Source organism: Drosophila navojoa, chromosome 2 (genome assembly GCF_054131105.1).
Source record: "Drosophila navojoa isolate 15081-1374.11 chromosome 2, UAZ_NAV_1.0, whole genome shotgun sequence".
Lineage (NCBI taxonomy): Eukaryota > Metazoa > Arthropoda > Insecta > Diptera > Drosophilidae > Drosophila > Drosophila navojoa.
The window spans coordinates 30673004-30686684 of record NC_142890.1 but is presented as its reverse complement, the minus strand read 5'-3'; the positions used below and the strand labels follow the sequence as shown (position 1 = coordinate 30686684).

Genomic DNA, 13681 nt, shown 5'->3' with positions numbered 1-13681 from the left:
TGTCGCATATAATGTTTATTTAATATTTATTGCACCGATTGCCCAGCGAAATGTCTGATGTTGTGTTTTAATGTCTGCAGCTCAAGTGTGTACAATATGGGAGCATGTATCTGTGAAATTAAGTTTGATTATTCAGTTAATATTATCTTTTATGTCTGTACGGGAATGGGGTTACAAAACTGAATTTTTATTTTCAGCTTACAAGTTTTATTGCCCAGATTTGGCCATAAAGGAAAGGAACGGACTTGGTTCGACTGAACTCGACAGTTCCTACCGTAATTATTCGCCAGTGCAGCTTCCCTGCTATCATCTAACTGGACTTTGTCGCGATTTATCAGATTTCGATAACAAACCCTAACTTCCAGTTGCAATGGATAAGAAACCAAGAGATTTGCAAGCTGATGAATCTAAATAATTACCTTAATTTCTCAACTGATCAACTTATTCATTCGAGCCTTGAGCTCGAGTACTATTGCTGGACGCAATTGTCTGAATGTACATATGTTCCAAATTAAGCTTAGTAAAGTTTTGCCTTTCCTACTTTTCTACCAATAGAAGAGAATTGTATTTACGAAACAGTAATGAATATTATTTATACTCATTTCGAAATGTGAATGTCCGTCTTGCTGTCCACCCGTCCGTCCGTATGAACGAAGTTTATTTCGGCGCTAATGAAACTACAGATTTTAAATTGGGAGCGTTAAGAAAGTTAAAATTTTGCGCGTGAGCTAATTTTATGATTCAATAAAGTGGTAACTTCCTCTACCCCAAATAATTGTTACACCTCCTTAAGGGCGTGACATATCGAAAAATACCCTGTATTTTTCACATTTTTGGAGTGTAAGCATTCATATTTTGTAGTTCGATTACAAATAGCTCGTTCCAAGAACTGGCTAAAAATGTATCTACGCCTTTAGAGGCGTGGCAAATCAAGAAAAACTTAATTTTCTACAGTATTAGATATAAACTTATCTACTAAATTACTGATGGGATGTGAATGAGTCTTCTGCAGTCGGTAACGTTCGGAGGCTCGTATGTCCGTCCGACTTTCTTGAATTTCTCTCTAATTGAGATAGTAATTTTGATCTTTATAAGATCGATCAGGTATTCACCGACAGCCATGCGTAAAGAATTGAATCGTCTTCGGTCAGTTCCTAAAAAATAAGTTCTACGGGTTCAAACTGGACAAATTAAAAACTAATTTGTAGACCCAGTTTCAATTGCCACAGTGAATAATTTGACCAGTTCAAAAGTTATATTTGCATTATGATTTGTATATTTTAATAGACATTATATATCGAAAACCAGCTCTAGCTTTTAATTATCTGGTGGTGGTGGTAGGTCTTGCCTAGGAGGCAAAGGGCCACCAGCAGTAGCATAGCAGCCCGATGCTAAGACAGCCAGCACAGCAGTAAGCAGAATCTGTGTGTAAGAGAAACCAATATAAGATTGTTACTTTTAAGTGAGTAAACAAATTTGCTTTCTTACCAGTTTCATGTTGATTGTAGCTTCCTTTAAAACGAAGATATCAGTCGGGCCTAAGCCTTCCATTTTATACCTTTTTGAAAGCATGACTGCAACGAATTGAAATTAATACACGTATCCATAATGTATCAATTTCACAAAATAAATTTGCATGACCTCTAGTCGGACACGGTCGAAACGTATCAGATTAGTTATTTGTACTAGAACTAAATCATATGAAACACCACATTTACTGTACTTCTAGAAAATAATAACAATATTCATGTGAATCATAAGTTTTAGTTAATTTTATTGTGTACTGGAAAAGAGAAGAAGGGTATCTATAACACATTTCAATTTTTTTTATTTCCTGAACCCATTGCAAATGGGAAACCAGGGTATAATGGTTTTGTTAAAAGTATGTAACATGTATGTAACAAAATATATATTCTTGATCAGATATTCTTGACCCCACAAAGTATATATATTCTTGTCCGTCTGTCTGTCTGTCCGGCCGTCCGTCCATCTGCCCGTATGTTTGAACGCGTCGATTTCAGAAGATATAAGAGCTAGAGACTTGAAATTCTTTTTCCTAGGTCCGTGTATATCACGCACATATCGAGTTTATCACTAAAAATCGATAACTACTCCCGATATTTAATTATGGGTTAAAAACCTTATCGAAAGCTAGTTATTTAATTATATCTCCTACACCTAAAAGTGTAGCTCTAAAGAGCTAGAGCTTCCATTCTCATTCGCGAAAATGAATTGTCCAATTTAGTTTTGTGCAATGTCTGTCCTGTCTACACATAAATGCAAACCAGTAATTTGAAAACCGGTAATTTGAAGCATATACTTGATTATGTCCTCGGATTTATGCAGTTAATAATTTGTCCATGCTTTTTGAAGCGGGAGCTTCCAAATTTTATACTTATGACACCCAAAAATTTGTATTAGACAACATATAATATGTAGTATAGTTTGTAAACATTTCAGAGACATTTTGAGTCTTTGGCTTTGACCTTGTGTAGTCTCCGCTGACTCTTGTCAAATATGAATGAGAAATAAAATCAAGTGTACATAATAGAAATTGAAATGGAAATACCATATACAAGAATTCAATACCTTCGAGTGGCTTTTGTCGACTGGCATGCAATACGAATATTTGCATAGCAATTCGCACAACGTGCCCATGCTCTAGTCAAAGCATTGGTTGAAAGATAGTTTCAGAGCGCAAATATTCAAAGCGCAGTGGAATCGGCAGAGTATTTATTTAAATTAACCGAACCTGCGGGCAAGCAGTTAAAAACTGGGCGCAAACACAGTTTCAAGCGGTGTTGGCCAACAAATTTTTATACCCTGAACCCATTGAAAATGGGAAATCAGGGTATAATGGTTTTGTTAAAATGTATGTAACAGGCAGAAGGAGGCGTGGCAGACCCCACAAAGTATATATATTCTTGATCAGGGCGACGAGCTGAGTCGATTTAGCCCTGTCCGTCTGTCTGTCCGTCCGTCCGTCCGTCCGTCCGTCCGTATGTTTGAACGCGTCGATTTCAGAAGATACAAGAGCTAGAGACCTCAACTTTTTTTTAAAATGTCCGTAAATACAGCGCGGATATCGAGTTTATCACTAAAAAACGATAACTCATTCCGATACTTTTTTATCGATAAAAAACCTTATCGAAGATCACTTAAATAATTATATCTCCTACATCTTTCAAGCTAGAGTCTCCAAATTTAAAATGTATATAAAGATGTATTTTATACAATTTCGGTTTTTGTTCAAATTTACCCCCCACCCCTAAATCCACCCCCTCACCCTCATCTTTGTAAAAGTCGTATATCAAATACTAGAAACTTGTGCTTCGGTATACACATACATTTCAACATTATGATTACTTTCTGAAAGTTTCAGTAGGATCGTACGTCTAGAAATTAAATTATTCAACAAATAAGTTCTCATAATATTGCCAACACTGCAGCGCAACCCAAGCGCAATAGGTTATAAATTTATATCTCCTACATTTTTAGAGCTATAGTCTCCAAATTTTAAAAATATATTCCAATGCATTTTATACAATTTCGATTTTTGTTATATTTTGGATACCGGCTCCAAATTCAGAATCCCCAGTGAAGGTCAGATTCTAGTATAGCTAATTGTGAATGATTTGACATGTTCTTTTTTAAATGCCAAATATTCAATAGAATATGAAGATCATATGCTGAAAGTTTCATTAAATTCGGTTTAGTCAATCGACTTTAAAAAATAACAAAATGTTTGGCCAATTAACAAACGCACGTGCTGCAGCAACAGCAGTTTTCCAATACGTGTGCACACATACATTCAAACATCTTCTAGCACATTCTTAGAATCACATCAGCAGTTAGTTTCGTTTAGTTCTGCTAGATGGCGTTGCATCAGTGAATCTATTTCAGTTTTGACATTGCGAATAAGATCAGAGGAGTGGCGTCATGGTAGAGGGCGCGGCGATTGATCGCGAGGTCTATGGTTCAAATCCTGCTGGGCGTGTTGTAGTTTTCTTTTTAATTGCTTCAAAATTTTTATATATTTGATTAAATTTCTCTTATATTTTTTCAAAAATCGAAATTGAAATTTTAACCATACTATATGTACGTTTTTATTAGTTTGGTTGTTCTTGCACATTCTTAAAGTCACATCAGCAGTTAGTTTGACTTAGATTTGGTAGATGGCGCTGTAGCAGTGAATCTATTTCAGTTTTGACATTGAAAATTGAAACAGAAGGGTGGCGTCAAGGTAGAAAGCGCGGCGCTTGATCACGAGGACTCGGGTTCAAACCCTGAGCGTGTCGTAATTCTCTTTTTTTTTAATTGTTTCAAAATTTTTATATATTTAATTATGAGTTTTCTATTTCATTTATATTTTTAAATACATCGAAATTGAAATTTGAACCATACTAAATGTGCTTTTCTATTAGTTTGGTTCAGGGTAGTATCTAGTCGAGCGCTCTCGACTAGAGTTTTCTTACTTGTTACTTTGTGCCGCTGTTAAATCCAACTTTTTATCTGGAAACTCTGCTAAACTATTCGCTATGTAGAGAGGAGAAAACAGAGAGAGAAAATTGTGGCGATATTGAAACGGGTATACGAACATATGTATATGAACATTTGAGAATTTAACAAACCAAATATTGTCAAAAGTTAGCACAAAAGTAGAAGCTAGTAGTGTTTTAGTCGGCATTACCTGACTGGTATATACCTACAGGAAACGACCAATATAAAATCATTAATACACACCCACGATATGTAGTCACACTTTTAACCATTTAAGTAGTAGTATAAGAACATGATGTTTCATTGTGTTGAAACGGTAAGTCACTTAATTTTCATGCGAATGAAATATGAATGTAAATATGCTGTAGACATATTCAATTTATTCGCAACAACAAACCAACAAAAAACTCTTTGCAATTTTTCTGTTGCTTATATATATGTTAGGGGCATCCCAACATACTCCTTTTAAACACATATTTTTTGGAAGAGAAATGGAAAAAGAATCCGAAACTAATAGAATGTATATAGTGTCGCACTGCGTATATTATATAGGAATTAAAAGTTAATATTTCATTATATTTTTATTTTTATATCGATCGATTCAATCCATCAGGACCGGAATGCCTAAGAATGTATTCAATTTTATTTCGTTTTCACATAAGCAAAGTTTGGAGGTAAGTAGACTTGGCATAATGTTTATGTTTACTCCATGTAAACGCTTTAAACTCTGTGTTGATACACTTATGCATGAGCTGGCCCATCCATTAAAAATGCTGTTTAGCTGCTAGTCTCATCTGCGTCACGTTAACTTTGCTAGTTGGGGCTGGCAATTAGGCCAAACTATGAGGACGCCGATTAAGACAGCAGCCAAGACAGCTTTTAAAATGTTTATGACTAGGTCAGAGACAGTCAATGAGCTTCCATAATCGAGTCAGCTGCGTCCCTCAACCCAAGTGCTGATAGTTGTCAGACTTTATGCAAATTGATGTCAGAAACGTGCTACTCAGTCATCTATGTAGATGATTGCGTAAATTAACCGACAGATTTAATCACGTTTCATAGAATTATATTTAAAGAATAGAAACAGATGTGCTGGAGAAACAACTCAAAGGGAAAATAATAGAATTGTGTGCACTTGATTTAAAGCTTTTTATACGCTGAACCCATTGAAAATGGAAAATCAAACAAGTAGCAGAGATTTATGTAATTAACATGGGAATTTGACATGACGTGACAATGTATTGATGCGTTGCCGCGACAGTCAGTCTGACACAATGTTGCGATACTTCTTTGCGACGTTGTAAAACAAGAAGCAAATGACAAAAGAGAAACAACGGTTAGCGGTAAGTTCTATGCCGAGAACGAGGCTCGAGTCTCGAGAGCGAGAGAGATGCTTCAGCCGAATGTGGCGCGACTGTTGTTGGGATGTGAAAAAGGGAACAAAGGCACGAGCGTTGGTGCTGTGCTTACGTGGTTTTTCAGTCTGAGGATAAGAACACTAGCAACGAGACATTCGCGACTCGACTCGCGAATGAAAAAAAACATTTTGTAATTAAATTTTGGATACTAAGCCCCCTTCGCACCCAAACTGTAAAAAAATATATTTCGAGTACTAGAGACTTGTACTTCGCAATGTACATACACATTTTACCCATATGATCACGTTCTGAAAGTTTCATAATGAGAGTCTTACTACAAGTGAAATGATTCAACTAATAAATTCTGATAATATTGCCCACACTGCAGCGCGCAATCGTTGTTTACTGCGCAGTTAGTAGTACGCATATCCGTACGTGAAGAAGTACAGAATGATTAGATTATCAGCTTGGAGGTTTATTTTGTTTAGTTTAGTTATGTTTCCAGAGTTCATTTGAAGTTTTTCATAAATGTTATTTTAAAATTATTTCAGTTGAATGATTAGCTTTATTTTCATTAATCAATTATAAGGTCTCAAAATATTGAATTTGCAATTAGCGGCTCGGTATCGATTTCGATTCAATTCATTATTTATTGATAATTTACTCATCTTTATAGCGGACACAGGGACAGCCATATTCCCGATCTTACAAATCCAAATTAAAATGTCCTAATTACTTACAATTACTTCTGCATATACAATCCATTGCAATCATTCCACAGATTCCTTAAGCCGCATTCAACTGTATCCATGTATCATTCTAGCAGCCACAATAGAATTTAATTGAATTTCATTTAAATTATAATTTTCAGTTTTTCTATCATTTCACGAGGCTGACATCTTGCTTTAAGTGTCTTCGTCGTACTGGCCACGCCTGTCGCTCAATATCAATTTTAGACAAGTAAGAACGTTGCAGTCGGGCGTTACCGACTGCGGAAGACTCATTCACACCCCATCAGCAATTTAGTACCTAAGTTTTGCTCTAATACTGTAAATAATTCAGGTTTTCTCGACTTGCCACGCCCCCACTGGTCGTAGACAATTAATTTTCGGTAACGGTAACCTAAATTCAAAATTTGAATTCTTACGCTCAAAAAATGTGAAAACTACAAGGATTTTTTTGGATATGCCACGCCCCTGAAGAGGCTTAACAATTATTTTTGAGATATCGATAGAGGAGATTATTAGTAACCTAACTATTCAAATTTGAAGCTTCTAGCTCTAGCTAGAGATAAAAACGCCCCCTTTGGGCGAAAAGAAATCCATCATAGCTCGTTGGACTTTGGAGGTCAACATGCGTATATATACCAAATCTCAGGTCTCTACTAGCATCAATAGTGCCGAAAATATAGAAAAATTTGCAAAATAACAATATCTTCATATATCTTTAAAGATATCGGAAAATGCATTTTCCGATTTGTCACGTCCCTAGTGGGCGGATCCAGAAAATTGTAACACTTTACAAATCGGAGATATACACGAGTATATGTTCCAAATTTCAAGTCTCAAGCTTATATAGCGCCGAAATAGACTGCGTACAGTCGGACAGTCGGACAGGATGACGGACGGACAGCAAGACGGACATTGGACAAAACCAATATACTCATTTCACTTTCGTGAATGAGTATAAAAAATGCGTCAAATTTACAACTTTACCCCGAACGCTCGCTCCGACTGGTAGTCTACACAAAAGCAGCCCTACCACAGCGCTGAAAATCATTAAAGAAAGATACATACTCATATTTCGGCTTGAGTGTGCGTATACAGAAGCCACACAGCTATTCCTTCCAAGTATTGACCCAGTTGAGTGCTCGGAGAGACCATCAAATCGCTTGTAAAGTCGACATCATTTAATTTGCACTGCCTGCCTGTCTGCTCGCCTGCCTTTGAACATATTCGTCGATTTATACTTTTATGACATCCTTCAGCAGAAATTAAGCATTTAAAATGCTCTACAGTGAAACTGGAGAGCTTCCACATCGACATTAGCGCCACAAGTTGACTTCGGCGTCAAAAGGGCAAAGGTTTTCTTTGACACGTAATTTGTGTTCCATTTTTTCGGTAATTTAAATGCTTGAGATAACACAGTCGTAAACTTTGTTTGACAAATTGCTGGCCTGGCAACCGAAGTTCGAGCATAATCAAAGAAAAGGGACAGCATGTATCGCATCCAAGCAGAGTAAGAGCCGACTCGACTGTCGCATACCCGGCATGAGTGGATACGCTGTAGACTAAAATAAATCATTACATTAAAAATAATTTAAAACGTAATAATCAAATTGTAATGAAAGGAATAATCTCACGATCCACAAGCTGTATTGATATGATACATACCTAATATCTTGATTTAAAGCTTGAGTATCACTACAGCTGATAATAATGTACTTTAATGTAAAACAAGTAAGAAGACTCTAGTCGAGACTGCTCGACTAGGAGATACCCTGAACCCTCCAAGCTGATATTCTTATCATTCTGCACTTCCACTCTCATGCGCCTGCACTCTGCTAACTGCGTAGTAAGCAGCGACTCCGCTTGGGCTGCGCTGCAGTGTGGGCAGTAGTATGAGAATTTTTTTTGATGAATAACTTTTTTTGTAGACATGCAATCTTAATGAAATTTTTGGAGCGTAATCATATGGTCAAAATGTGTGTACATTTCAAAGCACAAGTCTCTAGTACTTGAAATACGTATTTTGCAAATTGGGGGCGAAGGGGGCGCGGTATCCAAAATCTGTTGATTACAAAATGTTTGTATTCATCATATATATATACACAGTAAATCTGAAGTCTCTATGTCTAATAGTATTCCAATGAGGCTCGAAAAATAAAATCAATTTTTCGATTATTCTCGATAAAAAAGTTATCGGATGAGTTATCGAAAAAATAAAGCAAACTCGTACTGCGTATGGTATACACGAGTATGCACAAACAATTTCAGCTCTCTAGCTCTTATATCTTCTGAGATCTCGGCGTTCATACGGACGGACGGACGGACGGACAGACGGACAGGGCTATATCGACTCAGCTCGTCGTGCTGATCAAGAATATATATACTTTATGGTCTGCGATGATTCCTTCTGCCTGTTACATACTTTTACACAAAAACATTATACCCTGATTTCCCATTCTCAATGGGTTCAGGGTATAAAAAAGAATTTTTAGTAAATCCGCTTTTTAACAAAGAAGTAGGTAATTAACTTAATAGTCATTAGATTTTCACACTTCTCGACTACGAGACCGCCTGAATTATTCGCACATGCACCCACACGCATACGCACGCACGCATAAACACACATTAGAAGCAGTGTTAGCTTACTATGTAAATCTGATTGTTTAACCGAAATTATATAAAATGCATCTCAATATACATATATTGAAAATTTCGAAACTCTAGCTTTAAATATGTAGGAGATATAATTTTCAAGAATATATACACTTTGTGGGGTCTTCTGCCTGTTCATACACTTCAACAAAACCATTATACCCTAATTTCCCATTTTCAATGGGTTCAGTGTATAACAAACAGATGTTTGTTGCATAGGTATATCAGAAACCAAAGACAAACCTGAATGCAAGTCTGACCAAGCCACAACTATATACCCCGTATTTGCTAGAGGTTGGGTATAATTATGCGTTAATACAATGCGGCAACAGACGGCACGTCTGATGAAACTCATCCTATTATCCTTTGCCACATAAGCGGCTTAATTACGCGCTTTTTGGTGGCCGCCTCGTAAAAAGCATATTAATCAGATTCAAGTGTCTTTTAACAAATAAGATCGCAACCAAAGAAAATATTTGAATCTCTTGGCACAGATATTTTGCCATGTGCTGAAAAATGTGCTACAGAGCACACATTTTTAATTCGTCTGCTGTCAACTTCTGAGAAGCAGAAGTAATTGCAGTCCAGGGCTCCATTCAATTCATTATGGCTCGATCAAGTGATATAATTTAAGTGCAACTGCACATGGTGGGAGTACAGGCATTTGAAAATAATCAATATAAATATATTTTTGAAAATAAATTTAAAAAATTAAGTTAACTGTAACAAGGAAGAAAGCTCTAGTCGAGACTGCTCGACTAGGAGATACCCTGAATCCTCGAATCTGATATTCTAATCATTCTGCTCTTATTTTATGCACACATACATACATACACATGCATCCACTTTCACGCATAGCTGCCAGGTAGGCAGCGACTTCGGTTGGACTACACTGCAGTGTGGGCAAAAATTATGAGATTTTATTTGTTGAATGATTTCTTTTGAAGAAATCTAGGTCTAATAATATTCCAATAAGGCTCTAAAAACAAAATCAAATTTTTAAATATTCTCAATAAAAAGTTATTGGATGAGCTATTGAAAAAATATGATAAACTCGTACTGCGTATGGTATACACGAGTATGCATAAATAATTTCTCTTGCTCTTACGGCGTTCATACGGACAGACGGACGGACGGAGAGACAGGGCTATATTAATTCAGATCGGCGCGGTCAAGAATATATACTTTATGGGGTCTGAGATGATTCCTTCTGCCTGTTACATACTTTTCATAAAAACATTATATCCTGATTTTCCATTTTCAATGGGTTCAGGATATAAAACTATAAAAAAATCATTAAAGTTTAAATTAATTTTTAATAAAATGTAACTATTTTTATAATAACGAACTTAGTTTACCTAATAGCATTTACATAGCAATTACTCTAACAGGGTATCTCATTACAGAAGACAAAACCTTTTTGGGTAGATATAAGAATTTGTCACGCATTCGGAATGCTGTTCGCGATTTTAATTCATTTAACTCTTACAGCAGGTCAACTTAAAGCGGAAGTTCTCCTAGTAAAGAGAACGAACGTTCCCCCCATTGTCAAGGTGTAATGAACCATAAAAACAGTCAAAAACAAGTAAGAAGACTCTAGTCGAGACTGCTCGACTAGGAGATACCCTGAACCCTCCAAGCTGATATTCCTATCATTCTGCACTTCTTTTATACACGCACACATACATGCACATGCATCCACCCTCACGCGCCCGCGCTCTGCTAACTGCGCAGTAAGCAGCGACTGCGCTTGGGCTGCGCTGCAGTGTGGGCAATAGTATGAGAATTTATTTGATAAATAACTTTTTTTGTAGACATGCAATCTTAATGAAATTTTCAGAGCGTAATCATATGGTCAAAATGTGTGTACATTCTAAAGCACAAGTCTCTAGTACTTGAAATACGTTTTTTGCAAATTGGAGGCGGAGGGGGCGTGGTATCCAAAATCTGTTGATTACAATATGTTTGTATTCATCATATATATATACACAGTAAATCTGAAGTCTCTATGTCTAATAGTATTCCTATGAGGCTCAAAAAACAAAATCAATTTTTCGATTATTCTCGATAAAAAAGTTATCGGATGAGTTATCGAAAAAATAAAGCAAACTCGTACTGCGTATGGTATACAGGAGTATGCACAAAAAATTTCAGCTCTCTAGCTCTTATATCTTCTGAGATCTCGGCGTTCATACGGACGGACGGACGGACGGACAGACGGACAGGGCTATATCGACTCAGCTCATCGTGCTGATCAAGAATATATATACTTTGTGGGGTCTGCGATGATTCCTTCTGCCTGTTACATACTTTTACACAAAACCATTATACCCTGATTTCCCATTTTCAATGGGTTCAGGGTATAACAAGTAAGAAAGCTCTAGTCGAGACTGCTCAACTACGGGATCCCCTGAACCCTTCGAGCACCTGATATTTCAATAATAATTCGCACATACACACGCACACATACACACACACGCATACAAACAAACACACGCACACACACACACACACACGCATATACAGGCGATTGCGCTTGGGTTGCGCTGCAGTGTTGGCGATATTATGAGAACTTATTTGTGGAATAATTTAATTTCTAGACGTACGATCGTAATGAAACTTTCAGAACGTAATCATGATGTATAAATGTATGTGTATACCGAAGCACAAGTCTCTAGTATTTGATATACGACTTCTACAAAGATGAGGGTGAGGGGGTGGATATAGGGGCGGGGGGTAAATTTTAACAAAAACCGAAATTGTATAAAATACGTCTTAATATATATTTAAAATTTGGACACTCTAGCCATAATTATGTAGGAGATATAATTTTTTAACTGACTTTCGATAAGGTTTTTTATCGATAAAAAAATATCGGAATGAGTTATCGTTTTTTGGTGATAAACTCGATATGCGCGCGATATATACGGACATTTTAAAAAAAAGTTGAAGTCTGTAGATCTTATATCTTCTGAGATCGGCGCGTTCATACATACGGACAGACGGACGGACGGACGGACGGACGGACGGACAGACAGACAGACGGACAGGGCCAAATCGACTCAGCTCGTCGTGCTGATCAAGAATATATATACTTTGTGGGGTCTGCCACGCCTCCTTCTGCCTGTTACATACATTTCAACAAAACCATTATACCCTGATTTCCCATTTTCAATGGGTTCAGGGTATAACAAGTAAGAAAGCTCTAGTCGAGACTGCTCGACTACGAGATCCCCTGAACCCTACAAGGAACTGATATTTCAATAATAATTAGCACAGACACACACACACACACACACACACACACACATACAAACAAATACACGCCCACACATACACATACAAACAAACACACGCACACACACACGCATATACAGGCGATTGCGCTTGGGTTGCGCTGCTGTGTGGCAATATTATGAGAACTTACTTGTTGAATAATTTGATTTCTAGACGTACGATCGTAATGAAACTTTCAAAACATAATTATAATGTTTAAATGTATGTGTATACCGAAGGACAAGTCTCTAGTATTTGATATACGACTTTTACAAATATGAGGGTGAGGGGATGGATTTAGGGGTGGGGGGTAAATTTTAACAAAAACCGAAATTGTCTAAAATGTATCTTAATATACATTTTAAATTTGGAGACTCTAGCTTGAAAGATGTAGGAGATATAATTTTTTAACTGATCTTCGATAAGGTTTTTTATCGATAAAAAAGTATCGGAATGAGTTATCGTTTTTTAGTGATAAACTCGATATGCGCGTGATTTATACGGACATTTTAAAAAGAAGTTGAAGTCTCTAGCTCTTATATCTTCTGAAATCGACGCGTTCATACATACGGACGGACAGACGGACGGACGGACGGACGGACAGACGGACAGGGCTAAATCAACTCAGCTCGTCGCCCTGATCAAGAATATATATACTTTGTGGGGTCTGCCACGCCTCCTTCTGCCTGTTACATACTTTTAACAAAACCATTATACCCTGATTTCCCATTTTCAATGGGTTCAGGGTATAAAAAAAAAAAAAAAAAACGAAGCAAGAAGGAATTAAATTGCCTGAAATTTTGTTGATCATCACGTCTACATAACGTCCAAGGTGATTAAGTATACTGATTTAAAGGCAACATGTGTGTAGAAGAAATTTTCGATTAGGAATTCTTAGAATTCGATAGCATATCGAAGCTCTAAGCATTAATTGAGTGACTAACATAAACAGTTTAAAAATCTATAAATTCAGTTGTTTTCATCAAACCGTTGTTGAGCTCAATAATAAACAAGTCTCTAAAAGTCGAGAAGCATATTTGCTATACAATTTTTGTGTGAAAAGAGAATATTCCCTTTCTCCATAAATCCCAACGGCGTCTCCAAGGCCACACGAATTGGTAATCGTGATACTATTAAGCATATGGAAAGACCAGTGGCATGGTATTA

The 13681-nt window shown here is 36.7% G+C and overlaps 1 long non-coding RNA gene across 1 annotated transcript; it reads right to left on the bottom strand.

Moving 5' to 3' along the window:
- Positions 1-1253: 1253 nt before the first annotated feature.
- LOC149092459 (uncharacterized) lies at positions 1254-1701 on the bottom strand. Its single transcript, XR_016196205.1, has 2 exons — positions 1489-1701; positions 1254-1422 (listed from the first exon to the last, which is right to left on the bottom strand). It is a non-coding gene; the product is annotated as an uncharacterized LOC149092459 (long non-coding RNA).
- Between the last annotated feature and the right edge of the window lie 11980 nt (positions 1702-13681).